At 37.7% G+C, this 14,185-nt stretch overlaps 1 long non-coding RNA gene across 1 annotated transcript in view; it reads right to left on the reverse strand.

Moving 5' to 3' along the window:
• LOC147917010 (uncharacterized) overlaps window positions 1-14,185 on the reverse strand; it is a 221,848-nt gene that overhangs the window by 113,042 nt on the left and 94,621 nt on the right. The window lies entirely within an intron of this gene.

The raw sequence follows: 14,185 nt of genomic DNA on the forward strand, positions 1-14,185 counted from the left end.
TTTAGAATACCCCAAAATGAACTATATGACTTGGTCACAAGAGGCTGAGGAGATCATCTGCCTGTCACATCTGCCAGCTTGGCTGATTTGGGATCTCATTAACTCTTATCAGTATGTAGGTAGTGTATTGGCAAGAGTAATTTAAATGTTTCACATGAACGAATGTTGCAAAGAAATTTGTTGTTTTTTTTTTTGCTTCTCTCAGGATTTATTTCTAAAGTCTGATATCTTTGGCTTTTCCCCAGCCAAAACATGTCTAGTCTTCCCATTGTGTCATCATTCAAGGTCACAGCCTGCTTCTTTGGGTTTTTGCTAAATAGTAGTGAGAAAAGCTGCCTGATAAGAGTTTTCTGTATACAGTTGATTGTAAGTGGAGTTGAGCATGGAGAGGGGGAAGGAAATATTTTTAGGGAATGATAGCTCAGCATTGAGGGAAGAGCACATGAAAAGGCCTAGAGACAAAATATCATGCAATATTTAGTAAGATGTTAGGAGGTAAGGTAAGTAGGGCTAGAAAAATATAAGGTAAGTGGTTTTTGTGGCAAGGGATGTGGAAAGAGAAGTACACTATACTCATTTCATTAAAAACCACGTAGGCAATATTAAGGAGTTCAGACTTTCTCCTCAAGACCATGAGAAGATTTTGAAGTATTTCAAGCAGAAAGTCACACTGGCTGAACCATGGAGACTGTATTGGAAGGAGGTAGGGCAGAATTTTGGACAGAAGACCAATTAGAAGATTTTGTAGCAATATGTATGAGAGAGAATTTGCACTGAAAAGACATACGGCCCCTTCTAACTGTGCCCCTAAACAAAACTCAGCCTCTGGATGGAAAATGTGGCGAAGGAGATCCTAAGATTTCTTGTATCTTTGGAAAGGCAGCTTTTGGTATCAAATAGAAGACTTCCAAACACTAATTAGGACACTCCTTAGGGTTCTGTAAATGAAACATCATTGTTGATTTTCAGAGGCTTAAGAATAATTGCCTTTAAAACACCAAATTGAATTTTCAAATACTGAATTAAAAATTCAAACAAAGTTTAGATATTTTGGTAAAGTTTTGCAATACTAGTCAGCTAAGAATAATTTATCCTCGGTTCTCACAAGACTTTGCTTTCTCAAGTTTGAGGTTATGATTTTTAAAATTACTTAAAATTGTGTGTGTTTAAAGTTGAAGGAAATATAAGATATCACCAGGCAGCCCTTGATGCAGACAAAAACACCCCACTGCTGAGCTCCTGCAATAACTCACCTCTGGCCTCTGGCCTCTGGCCCCAGACTGGCAGCTCTCCCTGCAGCCAGAGGAGACTTCCTGAAATGCCAACCCACTCACGCAAGACTCCTGCTTAAAAATCTCTCATGGCCGCACATTGCCCTCAGGACACCATCTTAACATGTAGGTGACATGGCCTTCCCTGGTTTGACCCCTGTGACATTCAGAGCTTTGGCTCTGCTTTCCTGACACGCCAAAGTGTCAAACCACTTCGCCTTTCCATGTGTTCTCTTTCATTGTGCATGCAGTGTTCTGTTGGTGTGTCATGTTTCCCTTGTCTCTAAAGTGGTCACCTATCCTACCACCCCATTCCTCTCATTCTATCTACCTTTTAAGACTAATCTCAGATTTCCCAAGTGGAAAACCATCCAGGAACCTCCTTCTTGTACCTCCTCATCACCTGAGTGGACAGAGTACAGGACAGTACTGAGAATTACCCACGAGGAGCGTGGCGCAGATCAGCCCTAACCAAGGTGGAGGCGCCCGCAGGGAGATCCCAGTTGACATTCCTGAGAGGCAGACTGCCTGCGTGTGCTCCTCAGCTACAATTTCACAGCCGGAGTCCGTAAACAACTAAAATTGCTTTCTTTGACTCCGCTAATCAGCCTGCTTGCTCAAGGACAGAATGCCCGGACTGCCCTCTCCACCTGCTGCCAGCTGATCAGTTTATCACAAAAAGAAGTAGAAACAAGATTCATTGTGCCCTGATTGCCTGAATTTTGCCTTTTCTCCTCTCTATTCTCTCTTATCAATCCTGATTTCGACTTTCTCACTCAAACTACAACTGACCTCCTCAAATGTAAGTAAATAATTTCCACGCACATAGTTAAACAGCATGCAAAATAACTTTCTAAAATATCTGAATAATTCTTTGATAGTACCAAACACGTAGTAGAATGGTACTGTCGGTACCTTTTTAATAATTTAATTAAAGTTGCTGACTCAAAGTAAACACATTCTAGTTAGCTAATTAGCGTGGTATTTTTCTCCCAACATCCCTGAAGAAGCTCCAAATAGGACAATTGCGTTACGAAAATAAAAACTGACTTAAGTCTCTCTCCGATTTGTAATTTCTTTAACTCATCAAGATTTTGCTTACTATTATATTTTATGTTTACTGCTGGCAGAGGTATGGCAGTGGAGTAGGAAAAATGTGAATTTGCAGTTTGAATCTTGGCTCTTCCAATTACACAATCCTGGGCAATACACCTAGCCTTTCATCATAAGCCTTCATTTTCTCATCAGTGAAATGAGCATAATGATTTATAACTTTATAAAGTTATTTTGAGGGTAAACTAAACTGAGCAATGTAAACTCTTTGAGAATATGGTTGAGACTTACCTTTGTCCTGTCTTTGTCAGGATGTTCTCTGTTAAACCCACCACCTTGTTTGCACACAATTTATGCATGTTCCTAAGAAAGATGGGAAGACTGTAGATTATAATGTGCTGTAGAACCCTCAATATTTAATGCCGCAGGCTGAAGAGGAATGAATTCATGTAACACGGAGAATGACCACAAGCTTACATGGTCACACAGAGGAAAAGATGGGAGGAAGTCAAACGTGCCATTTGCTATGATACCAGCTATTCCAATATTCTGGTTAATGGACCAAGAGAGCAAGTGATAAACGTATCTTTTAACATTAAAATACTGAAGTGTTGGAAAAGAGAGTAGGGCACTGTCTTTCACCTCATTACTTAAAATTAGATCTTTAAGCACCCCATCAATAGAACTCTGGTGGTAGTTAGTACTATAAACACTGTTGCAAGTCTATAAGTATCTTTAATTATTTGGATGTTCCTTTAAAAACCAATTAAGGGGTCAGTATTCTCCAAAGCAATTCTTTCAAGTCTAATAGATGATACCAGAGGGTAATAGCAACATAGTTAGCAAGAATGCTTTACAGATTAAAAATTTAAAGAAAATAGAGGACCAGAATTTTAAAACTTAAAGGCCCTTAAAGATGTTCCTAGTCTAGTGCCATTATTTTATAGGTGAAGAAATTGAATCCCAGAACAGTTAAGTGATTTACATAAAATCACAAAAAGGGGAAGCAGGAGCAGACGTTTCCTGACAGCTATTTGAACGGTTGGTAGGAAAAAAGCAAAGCAAATAAATGAGGTTTAGAAATTAGCCATCTTATAGCAAAATCAGATTAGATCCTCCTTTAAGGGTGATGAGGGTCTAAGAAAATGATTTCCATGAATCAAATTCATAATAATGAATTTTCAGGACAAAAATGTAAAAAAAATCAATGCTCGCTATGCCATAATAATCAGAACTCTCTAGAAGATATTAGCTTAGGAAAAAGACTTATTCTGGGTCTAGGATGTTCTGAGAGTTAAAAACATTTATTTTGAAATATTATCATACACCTATCTACTCACTACTGAAATTAAAAAGACATTAACATTTTGCCATACTGGTTTCAGATTTTTTTCTTTATTTTTAAAACATTCTTAAACAAATATCTGAATAAACAATAAAAGAAATATCTAAAGTCACACTTCTCTCCTATCTCTTCCCCAACTTTCCCTCCTCAGACTTCCCCACCACCCTGAAGTTAGTATAAGTCACGCTGAGGTGTGTGTTTGTATCTCTACTACGTATGTACAAATCCATAGGATTAACAGTTTACGTAAATGGCATTCTAATACATTCATTCTTTTATAGCTTCCTTTTTCCCCTTCAACTTTGAGTTTAAAGATTTATACATGTTGACACAAAAACATCTATTTCATTTATATCTCAATTTGAATTAACCTTACAACTAAGAGATCGCTGGGTTTATTTCCCATTTAGTACTATTATAATTCCTGCTATAATTAATGTTCTTATACTTGTGCACATGTGTAAGAGTTCTTCAGACGTAGCCACTAAAGAAATACTATGGCTGGGTTGAAAGATGTTCTTCAACTTTACTAAATATGCTCAATTGCCCTCCAGGGTAGTGGTACCAATTTATACTTCCGAATTACAGTATCATCATTTCCCCACATTCTCCTCACTACATGATATAGTAGGCTGAATAACAGACCTCCAAAGATGTCCACATCCTAACCCCTGGAACCTGTGTATATGTTACATTAGAATTGCAAAAGCAACTTTGTAGATGCAGATTTGAGATGAAGAGACAATCCTGCGCTATCCACATGGACCCAATGTCATCACTGGAGTCATTACAATAGGGGATCAGGCGAGGCAGAGAAGGAGACGTGAGGATGGAAGCAGAAGTCAGAGAGTCGGGAACATGAAGATGGAGGACAGGGCCGCTAACCAAGGAATACAGGCCACATCCAGGAGCTGGTAAAGGCAAGGAAGTAGATTCTCCTGTGGAGCCTCCAGAAGGAATCAGCCTTGCCAATACCTTCACTTCTGTGCAATGAGACCAATAATCGGCTTCTGACTTCCTGAACTGTAGGATAATACACTTTTGTTGTTTTGAGCTGCTAAGTTTTTGGTAATTTGCTATAGCAGCAATGGGCAACTAATACACATGATGTTATAAGACTTGGTGTTTTGTTTGTTGCCAAAATAAAGGTTGTGATCATTTTCATTTACCTACCTACTAGTGAGTTTGAGCCTCTCTTCAAATGTGTATTGGTCATTTGGGTTTTTTCCTCTGTGACTTGCCCAAGCTACTGTGCTGATCATCTCCTCCTTAATGATTTGAAGAAATTCTCTATGCCAGAGTCTCTCAAACTTAGCACTATTTCCATTTGGAACCAGATAATTCTTTGTTGTGTGGGGCTATCTGTGCATTGTAGGATGTTTAGCATCATCCCTGTCCTCTACTAACTAAATGACCAGTCTCCTGCAGTTTTTTTTTGTTTTTTCAATTTTTTTATTGCAGTAACATTGGTTTGTAACATTGTATAAACTTCGGGCATACATCGTTATACTTCTAATTCTGCATTGATTACATCATGTTCACCACTCAAATACTAATTACAATCCATCACCACACACAAGTGCCTAATCATCCCTTTCACCCTCCTCCCTCACCTCCTCCCCTCTGGTAACGACCAATCAAATCTCTGTCTCTATGTGTCTGTTTGTTGTTTTTATCTTCTACTTATGAGTGAGATCATACAATATTTGACCTTCTCCCTCTGACTTATTTCGCTCAGCATCATACCCTCAATATCCATCCATGTTGTCACAAATGGCTGGATTTCATCGTTTCTTATGGCTGAATAGTATTCCATTGTGTATATATACCACATCTTCTTCATCCATTCGTCCTTTGATGGGCACTTAGGTTGCTTCCAAGTCTTGGCTATTGTGAGTAATGCTGCAATGAACACAGGGGTGCACATATGCATTGGTGTTTTCATGTTCTTTGGATAAATACCCAGCAGTGGAATAGCTGGATGGTGTGGGAGTTCCATCCTTAATTTTTTGAGGAATCTCCATACTGTTTTCCATAGTGGCTGCACCAGTTTGCACTCCCACCAGCAGTGTATGAGAGTTCTCTTCTCTCTACATCCTCTCCAACACTTGCTGCTTTCTGTCTTGTTAATTATAGCCATTTTGATGGGAGTGGGGTGATATCTCATTGTAGTTTTGATTTGCATTTCCCTGATAGTTAATGATGTTGAATATCTTTTCATGTGCCTGTTGGCCATCTGTATATCTTCTTTGGAGAATTGTCTGTTCCGGTCTTTTGCCCATTTTTTAACTGGGTTGTTAGCTTTTTGTTGTTGAGATGTATGAGTTCTTTATATATTTTCGAGATTAACCCCTTATCAGATATATAGTTTGCAAATATCTTCTCCCAATTGTTAGGTTGTCTTTTTGTTTTGTTGATGGTTTCCTTTGCTGTGCAGAAGATTTTTAGTTTGATGTAGTCCCATTTATTTATTTTTTCTATTGTTTCTCTTGCCTGGTCTGACTTGGTCCTTGAAAATATGTTACTGACACCAATGTCGAAGAGTGTACTTCTTATGTTTTCTTCTAGAAGTTTCAAGGTTTCAGGTCTTACATTCAAATCTTTAATCCATTTTGAGTTAATTTTTGTGTATGGTGTGAGGTAATGGTCTACTTTTGTTTTTTTGCATGTGGCTGTCCAGTTTTCCCAACACCATTTGTTGAAGAGACTTTCCTTTCTCCATTGAATGTTCTTGGCTCCTTTGTCGAAAATTAGCTGTCCATAGATGTGTGGGTTTATCTTTGGGATCTTGATTCTGTTCCATTGATCTGTGTGTCTGTTTTTGTGCCAGTACCATGCTGTTTTGGTTACTATAACTTTGTAGTATATTTTGAAATCAGGGAGTGTGATATCTCCAGCTTTGTTCTTTTTTCTCAGGATTCCTTTGGCTATTCAGAGTGTTTTGTTGTTCCATAAATTTTAGGATGCTTTGTTCTATTTGACAAAGCTTTAGCTAGACTCACCATGAAAAAAAGAGAGAAGTCTCAACTAAGTAAAATCAGAAATGAAAGAGGAGAAATTACAATGGACACCTCAGAAATAGAAAATATTATAAGAGAATACTATGAAAAGCTATCTGTCAACAAATTGGATAATCTAGAAGAAATGGACAAATTCTTAGAATCATACAACCTTCTGAAACTGAATCAAGAAGAAATAGAGAATTTGAATAGAACAATCAGCAGTAAGGAGACTGAAACAGTAATCAAAAACCTCCCAAAAAATAAAAGTCCAGGGGCCGGCCCAGTGGTGCACGCAGTTAAGTGCACGTGCTCCGCTGCAGCAGCCCGCGGTTCGCCAGTTCAGATCCCGGGTGCACACTGACGCACCACTTTGCAAGCCGTGCTGTGGCAGCATCCCATATAAACTGGAGGAAGGTGGACATGGATATTAGCCCAGGGCCAGTCTTCCTCAGCAAAAAAAGAGGAAGATTAGCAGATGCTAGCACAGGGCTGATCTTCCTCACAAAAAAAAAAAAGAAAAGAAAAGAAATAAATGAAAGTCCGGGACCAGATGGCTTCCTTGGTGATTCTACCAAACATTCAAAGAAGACTTAATACCTATCCTTCTCAAATTCTTCCAAAAAATTGAAGAGGAGGGGAAGCTCCTTAACTCATTCTATGAAGCCAACATTACCCTGATACTAAAACCAGAGAAGGCCAACACAAAAAGAGAAAATGACAGGCCAATATCACTGATGAACATTGATGCAAAAATCCTCAACAAAATACTAGCAAATCTCATACAATAATACATTAAAAAGATTATACACTATGATCAGGTGGAATTTATTCCAGGAATGCAGGGATGGTTAACATCCACAAATCAATCAACATGATATACCACATTAATAAAATGAAGAATAAAAATCACGTGATCATCTCAATAGACACAGAGAAAGCATTTGACAAGATACAGCATCCATTTATGATAAAAACTCTGAATAAAATGGCTATAGAAGGAAAGTACCTCAACATAATAAAGGCCATAGATGACAAACCCACAGCTAATATCATCCTCAATGGAGAAAAACTGAAAGATATCCCTCTAAGAACGGGAACCAAGCAAGCATGCCCACTCTCACCACTTCTGTTTAACGTGGTATTGGAAGTCCTAGCCAGAGCAATCAGGCAAGACAATGAAATAACAGGGAACCAAATTGGAAAAGAAGAAGTGAAACTGTCACTATTTGCAGATGACATGATTTTATATATAGAAAACCATAAAGAATCCACCAAAAAACTTGTAGAAGTAGGGCCGACCCCATGGCTTAGCAGTTAAGTGTGAGAGCTCCGCTACTGGAGGCTCAGGTTCAGATCCCAGGCGCACACTGATGCACGGCTTCTCCGGCCATGCTGAGGCTGCATCCCACATACAGCAACTAGAAGGATGTGCAGCTATGACATACAGCTATCTACTGGGGCTTTGGGGGGGAAAAAAAACTTGTAGAAGTAATAAACGAATACGGTCAAGTTACAGGATACAAAATCAACATACAAAAATCAGTTGCATTTCTATACTCTAACAACGAAGCAGCAGAGAGAGAAATTAAGAATACAATCCCATTTACAATTGCAACAAAAAGAATAAAATACCTAGGAATAAATTTAACCAAAGAGGTGAAAGATCTGTACACTGAAAACTATAAAACATTGCTGAAAGAAGTTGAAGAAGACACAAAGAAATGGAAAGATATTCCATGCTCTCGGATTGGAAGAATTAACATAGTTAAGATACCCATGCTTCCTAAAGCAATCTATAGATTCAATGAAATCCCTATCAAAGTTCCAACATTTTTCACAGAAATAGAACGAAGAATCTCCCGCAGTTTTGATGACCTAAATGTCCCCAGACATTGCAAAATTCCCCAGGGGAAAAATCACTCCCAATTGAGAACCCGTGCTCTATATTTATCTATGCTGAATATTTTATATGCTAGTCTTTGGTCAGTTATTTCTTCTAAGACAATGGTTTGATAGATATTTCGTGTTTTAAATATTAGTACAGCCATTTTATCAATCTTTCACTTTGTAGCTTGTCTTCTCTTTCTTGTTTATGAAGTGTTACTCTCCTCCAGTGGTCCTCACACTTTAAGATACATAAGACCCACCTGGAGGACTTTTAAAACAAGGATAGGTGGGCATTACCTCTGGAGTTTCTCTGGTTGGAGCCCAAGAATTTGCATTTCTAACAAATTCCCTGAGAATGCTTATACTGCTGGTCCAGGGACTACACTTTGATAAGATCAATCATCATAAAGATTCTTTCTTTTATTTTTTAAAAAGTTTTTATAGCTTTGCATGTCCATATTTAGGTCTTTAACTCATCTGGATTTCCTTTTTGTGCATGGTGGTAGGTAGGTTTCTAGTTTTATCTTCTTTTTCTCCATGTGGACAGATGGTTGAACAGCACCATTTCTTGAGCTGTCGATTCCTTTGATTTTATTATATTATGGTATATTTTTAATTATAGGCTTATGTATTTAAAATAAACTTTTTATTTTAAAACAATTTATATTTACAGAAAACTTGTGAAGACAGGATGGATAGTTCCCATATAACCCATATCCAGTTTCCCCTATATTACATTAGTTACATTAGTAGGGAATATTTTTCACAATTAATAGCCAATACTGATACAATATTCATCTAAAGTCCATAGTGTATTCATATTTACTTATTTTTTAATGTCCTTTTTCTGTTCCAGGATCCCCTCCAGGATATCATGTCACATTTAGTTGTCATGTCTCCTTAGACTCCTCTTGGCTGTGATAGTTTCTCAGGCTTTTCTTGTTTTTGATGACCATGACAATTTTGAGGAATACTGGGCAAGTATTTTATAGGATGTCCTTCATTTGGGACTTACCTGATGTTTTTTTCATGATTGGACTGGGGCTGTGAAGTTTTGGAAGGAAGATCAGAGAGGTAAAGTGTCATTCTCATCCCATCTTATCAAGGGTACATACTTATAACTATTGATGTTAACCTTGAGCCCCTGGCTGTGGTAGTGTTTGTCAGATTTCTCTGCTGTAAAGCTACTCTTTTTTCCACTTTCCATACTATACACTTTGGAAGAAAGTCATTATGTGCAGCCCACACTTAAGAAGTGGAGAGTTATGCTCCCCCTCCTTGAAGACAGAGTACCTACATGTATTATTTGGGATTTTATGGCACAGGAGGTGTGTCTCTTCTCTCCCATTAATTTATTTATTCAATCATTTATTTACATAAGTATGGATCATGGATATTTATTTTATACCTGGGGTTATATTCCAATACTACTTTATTTTTTTGCTCAAATTGTACCAGCTTTGGCTATCAGGGGCTCTTTTAGTTGGCTTCTGTGTCCCTTTGACTCATCTCCATCATTGTGAATTTTGTTGTTGTTGTTGTTGTTTTGCACTCCCTTAACTTTCTGATACTACAAGATACTGCAGGCTCATCCTGTATATTACCTGCCCCTGCTCTAGAATCAGCTATTTCTCCAAGGAGCTTTGGTTTCTTTTATTGGAGAATAGTATTAGAAAGCAAGATCTGGGCACTTGGTATGTTCATTGCTACTGGAGTGTCATTGCTTTCAGGCCCTCTCAGATGACAGAGAAAGGAAATATTCACATGTATACTAACCCATATGTTTATAATCATTTCTGTGTGTATCCATCTGCTTCTATATTAAGCTAAACATGAGTTCATATTGATGTCTCCAACTGTAATCCATTGCCGCATGGATCATTCTAGCCTTCTCCCCTAGCTTGTCTGTGACTTCTCACTTCAGCAGTGAGAAATCTGGATCCCACCTTCTACCATTCATTTACTTAATTGTCCAATTCCAGTATAAATGCATAGTGATTTCTGAATTGTTAATATGTACCTTCATGGAAAACTACTTTACCAACTAGAATATAGTGCTTTTGCCTTTTCTCTTATAGTTTCCATTCATTTCCAAAGTTACTAAGGTCAGCACTCTTTCCCCATCTGCTTCAGGGAAGTTATTTCACACACTTATAATACAGTTTGAATCTTCTGTCAAAGGCTGCATTACATCCTGGGATGGTTTTTTTGTCTAATTTGCAAACATTAAAGTTCACTTCTGGCACTGCAAATTTCTATAAGTTTTGAAGTCTTATATTGTTTTAATGATGTATCTACTTAGATCAAGTTTTCTATTTCTTGTTGTTTTGTAAAATCATAGTTTTTTAAAATAAGTATCCATTTAAATTTAGTTTAGCCAACAGGTACATGAAAAGGTGCACAACATCACTAATCATCAGGGAAACGCAAATCAAAACCACAAGGATATATCGCCTCACACCGTTAAAATGGCTACCATCAAAAAGACAAGAGATAACAAGTGTTGGCAAGGATGTGGAGAAAAGGGAAACTTGGTGCACTGCTGGGAATGTAAATTGGTGCAGCCGTTATGAAAAACAGTATGAAAGTTCCTCAAAAAATTAAAAATAGGCCTACCATATGATCCAGCAATCCCACTTCTGGGTATATATCCAAAGGAAATGAAAGAGGTGTCTGCACTCTCATGTTCATTGCAGCATTATTCACAACGGCCGAGATACAACCTAAATGTTCATCAACGAATGAATGGGTAAAGAAGATGTGACATATATATCACACACACTCATATATATATAAACACTATGGAATATTGTTAAGCTGTGAGAAAGAAGGAAATCCTATTATTTGCAACAACATGGATGGAACTTGGCATCAGGCTAAGTAAAATAAGTCAGACAGAGAAAGACAAATATGGCATGGTATCACTTATTTGTGGAATCTTTAAAAAAAAGTAAAACTCATAGAAATAGAAAGTAGAAGGGTGGTGGCTGAGGGGTGGGGAAACAGGAAGAAGTTGGTAAAAGGGTATAAACTTTCAGCTATAATATAAATAAAGTCTGGGGATCTCATGTGAAACATGGTGACTATAGTTGATAACATGGTATTGTATAACTGAAAATTTTAAAAATAAAATAAACTTAGTTTGATGTTGTTTAAAGACTTTAAGAGCCACTATATGTTGTCTATAAAAAACCCACTTTAAATATAAAGACATATATAGATTAAAAGTAAACACAAGGGGAATGATATACCATGCTAACACTAAATATACCAACAAAAATATATCATACTAATACTAACACTAATCAAACTAACTTGCATCATTGTTGTCATTCATTTCACTTTTATAAGCACACATATATACATAACCACACATACTCAAATACAAGTAAAATAGCTAAACCTCCGAGTTAAAACATTAAAGTCCACCTTGGAGTTAAAATCAATTCTACTAATTGCAAGTTGAATCCATGATATTACAGTTGCAACAGCACAAATTTAATAACAGCAAAAACAATAGCTAATATTTAGAGAGCATTTACTATGTGCCACATTATTTACATGCATCCCTCATTTATTTTTCAAACATTCTTATGAAATGTAGTGACTCGCAAAATTATCAATACTGCTATTTTTAGTTTATGAATTATACTAGAGTCAGCTATTAATACAGAGTTCTTCAATTTGATCTTAAATTATTTTCTGGCAAATTTTGCTTAATAGTGTAGGAAGATATGAGCCAACATCATTAAATGCACGTTACATTACTGGGCTCATATGTTGCTATTTCTCTTACCTTTAATTGAGGGATTATTATTGTGATGTGTCAGATGTGTAGGTAGGTGGGTATGGGTGGAGGGTATTTGGAAAGTTCAAAATGAAAGAGCATATCAAGTTTTTATGTTGTTATTTGATCAATGCCAATGTAAAATTAAATATGGAACATGTAAAGTTCTGTGTATTTCTCAAAGTTTATAACAGAATAAGAAATTCAGAGTAGACTTAAAGATTATCATTGAACATGGAAGCCATGAAAGTTACATGTGTAACTTGAGATACTACTTATTTGGTGGTGTCATTGCTTAAAAACAAAAACAACATTTGGGGGGATTTCTGGACAATAGGCAGAATCTCCCACAAGCCTGTGCCTTTGTCTTAAGAACTACTAAAAGTACTGAAGGGGCAATTAAATCAATGATGTAGTACAGTCGGGAAAAGTGCCTTTACACAATCCGGAATGGCTACTAGTACACTAAGAGGCAGTGTGGTGTAGTGAAGAGAACATAATATCTGGGCCATACAGACCTGAGTTTCAATCCAGAAAAGTGTTTGAGATTCAGTTGGCTCATTCTTTACATGGAAATCATAAAATCCACCCTTTTAGGTTGATGTTATATTAAAGGCAAATAATTTCAAAAGTCTGAAACCCAATTTGAACCCCCAAAATGGGAATTATTCATTATAGTTTTATATAGAGATAAACATGAATGAAAAGTCTTTTTTTAGGTTCTCAGCCACTGTGTTTGAAATTCAGTATTGTTCTGCCAATGGCTGCAAAGCACAGCTTCCACAGCAATCTACTCAGCAGGTGTCACAGTGCATAGAAAGAGAAACAAATCCCCACTCAACAGGCTTTTTTCAAGCCCAAAATAGATGCCTGGCCTGGCCACTGCTTTGTCTCTTGCCTATTTGTGAGTCATTACCTCTTGCTCTGCATGGAATGCTGCACCTGCTCTGTGCTCTAGTTTAGTCATTAGGGGCTAAGAGCAGGAAAGGGGTCTCCCCTTTAAGGTGATTTCAAGATGTGCTCAAAAAATCTGGTATACTTGGACCAAAGGCTCTGCCTGTCAGCCTCCCCATGATCAAGCCAGAAACCTCCTTGATCTGCTAATGGTGGCTTCACCTGGATAACTTTCTAATGTCACTTTATCGAAATGAGCAGGGTGTACATTAATCTAGCTGTCTAAATTGAAACTGAATCTTAGCATGAGTTGACTTGAATGTTGATGGGGAGCACAAGGAGGAGAAAGAGGGGATAGCTTGAGAATACCGATTTTCATATCACGTAAAAATGCAGGCCCCAAAGGAACAGGCACTGAGCACTTACTGAGCAGGCAGTAAGTCTTGAGCCTCCAGTAAGTGCAGACCCCTATGTCAAAGATGTGGAGAGTAGACATCCATGGGAAGATAGCTAACGATGCAAGGTAGCAGTATGTGCAAGTGCCCTATGTGTCTACACACAGAGAGAACAATGGGAGGAAATGCTTTCTCAGCTAATCATCATCATATTACATGCTATTGTGAAAGCTGCACCTTGCACACGGTTCCCTAGCCAAGGAGACAGTTGAGATTAAAATCCATCCTGTACTTAACTACCAATCAGGACACCTTAACTCAGGGCTGAGTCTGCCCAGAGTAAGGGAAGCTTCTTTCTAATTCGCAAAAAGACCCATGCCTGGCAAACCAGGTAGTTATTTCATTTATTACCTCACTCATTCATCGATATTTATTATGTCTTTTGTATCATTGAACTAGGCACTGGTGATAAAAGAACAAGGTCCCTTCCCTGCCCTTGATGAACCAACAGGCCCAGCAAGGGCCCCCCCAGAAGGGACAGGCTGCCCCAT

Source organism: Ceratotherium simum, chromosome 5 (assembly GCF_057802395.1).
Source record: "Ceratotherium simum simum isolate JZ-2026a chromosome 5, ASM5780239v1, whole genome shotgun sequence".
Taxonomy (NCBI): Eukaryota; Metazoa; Chordata; class Mammalia; order Perissodactyla; family Rhinocerotidae; genus Ceratotherium; species Ceratotherium simum.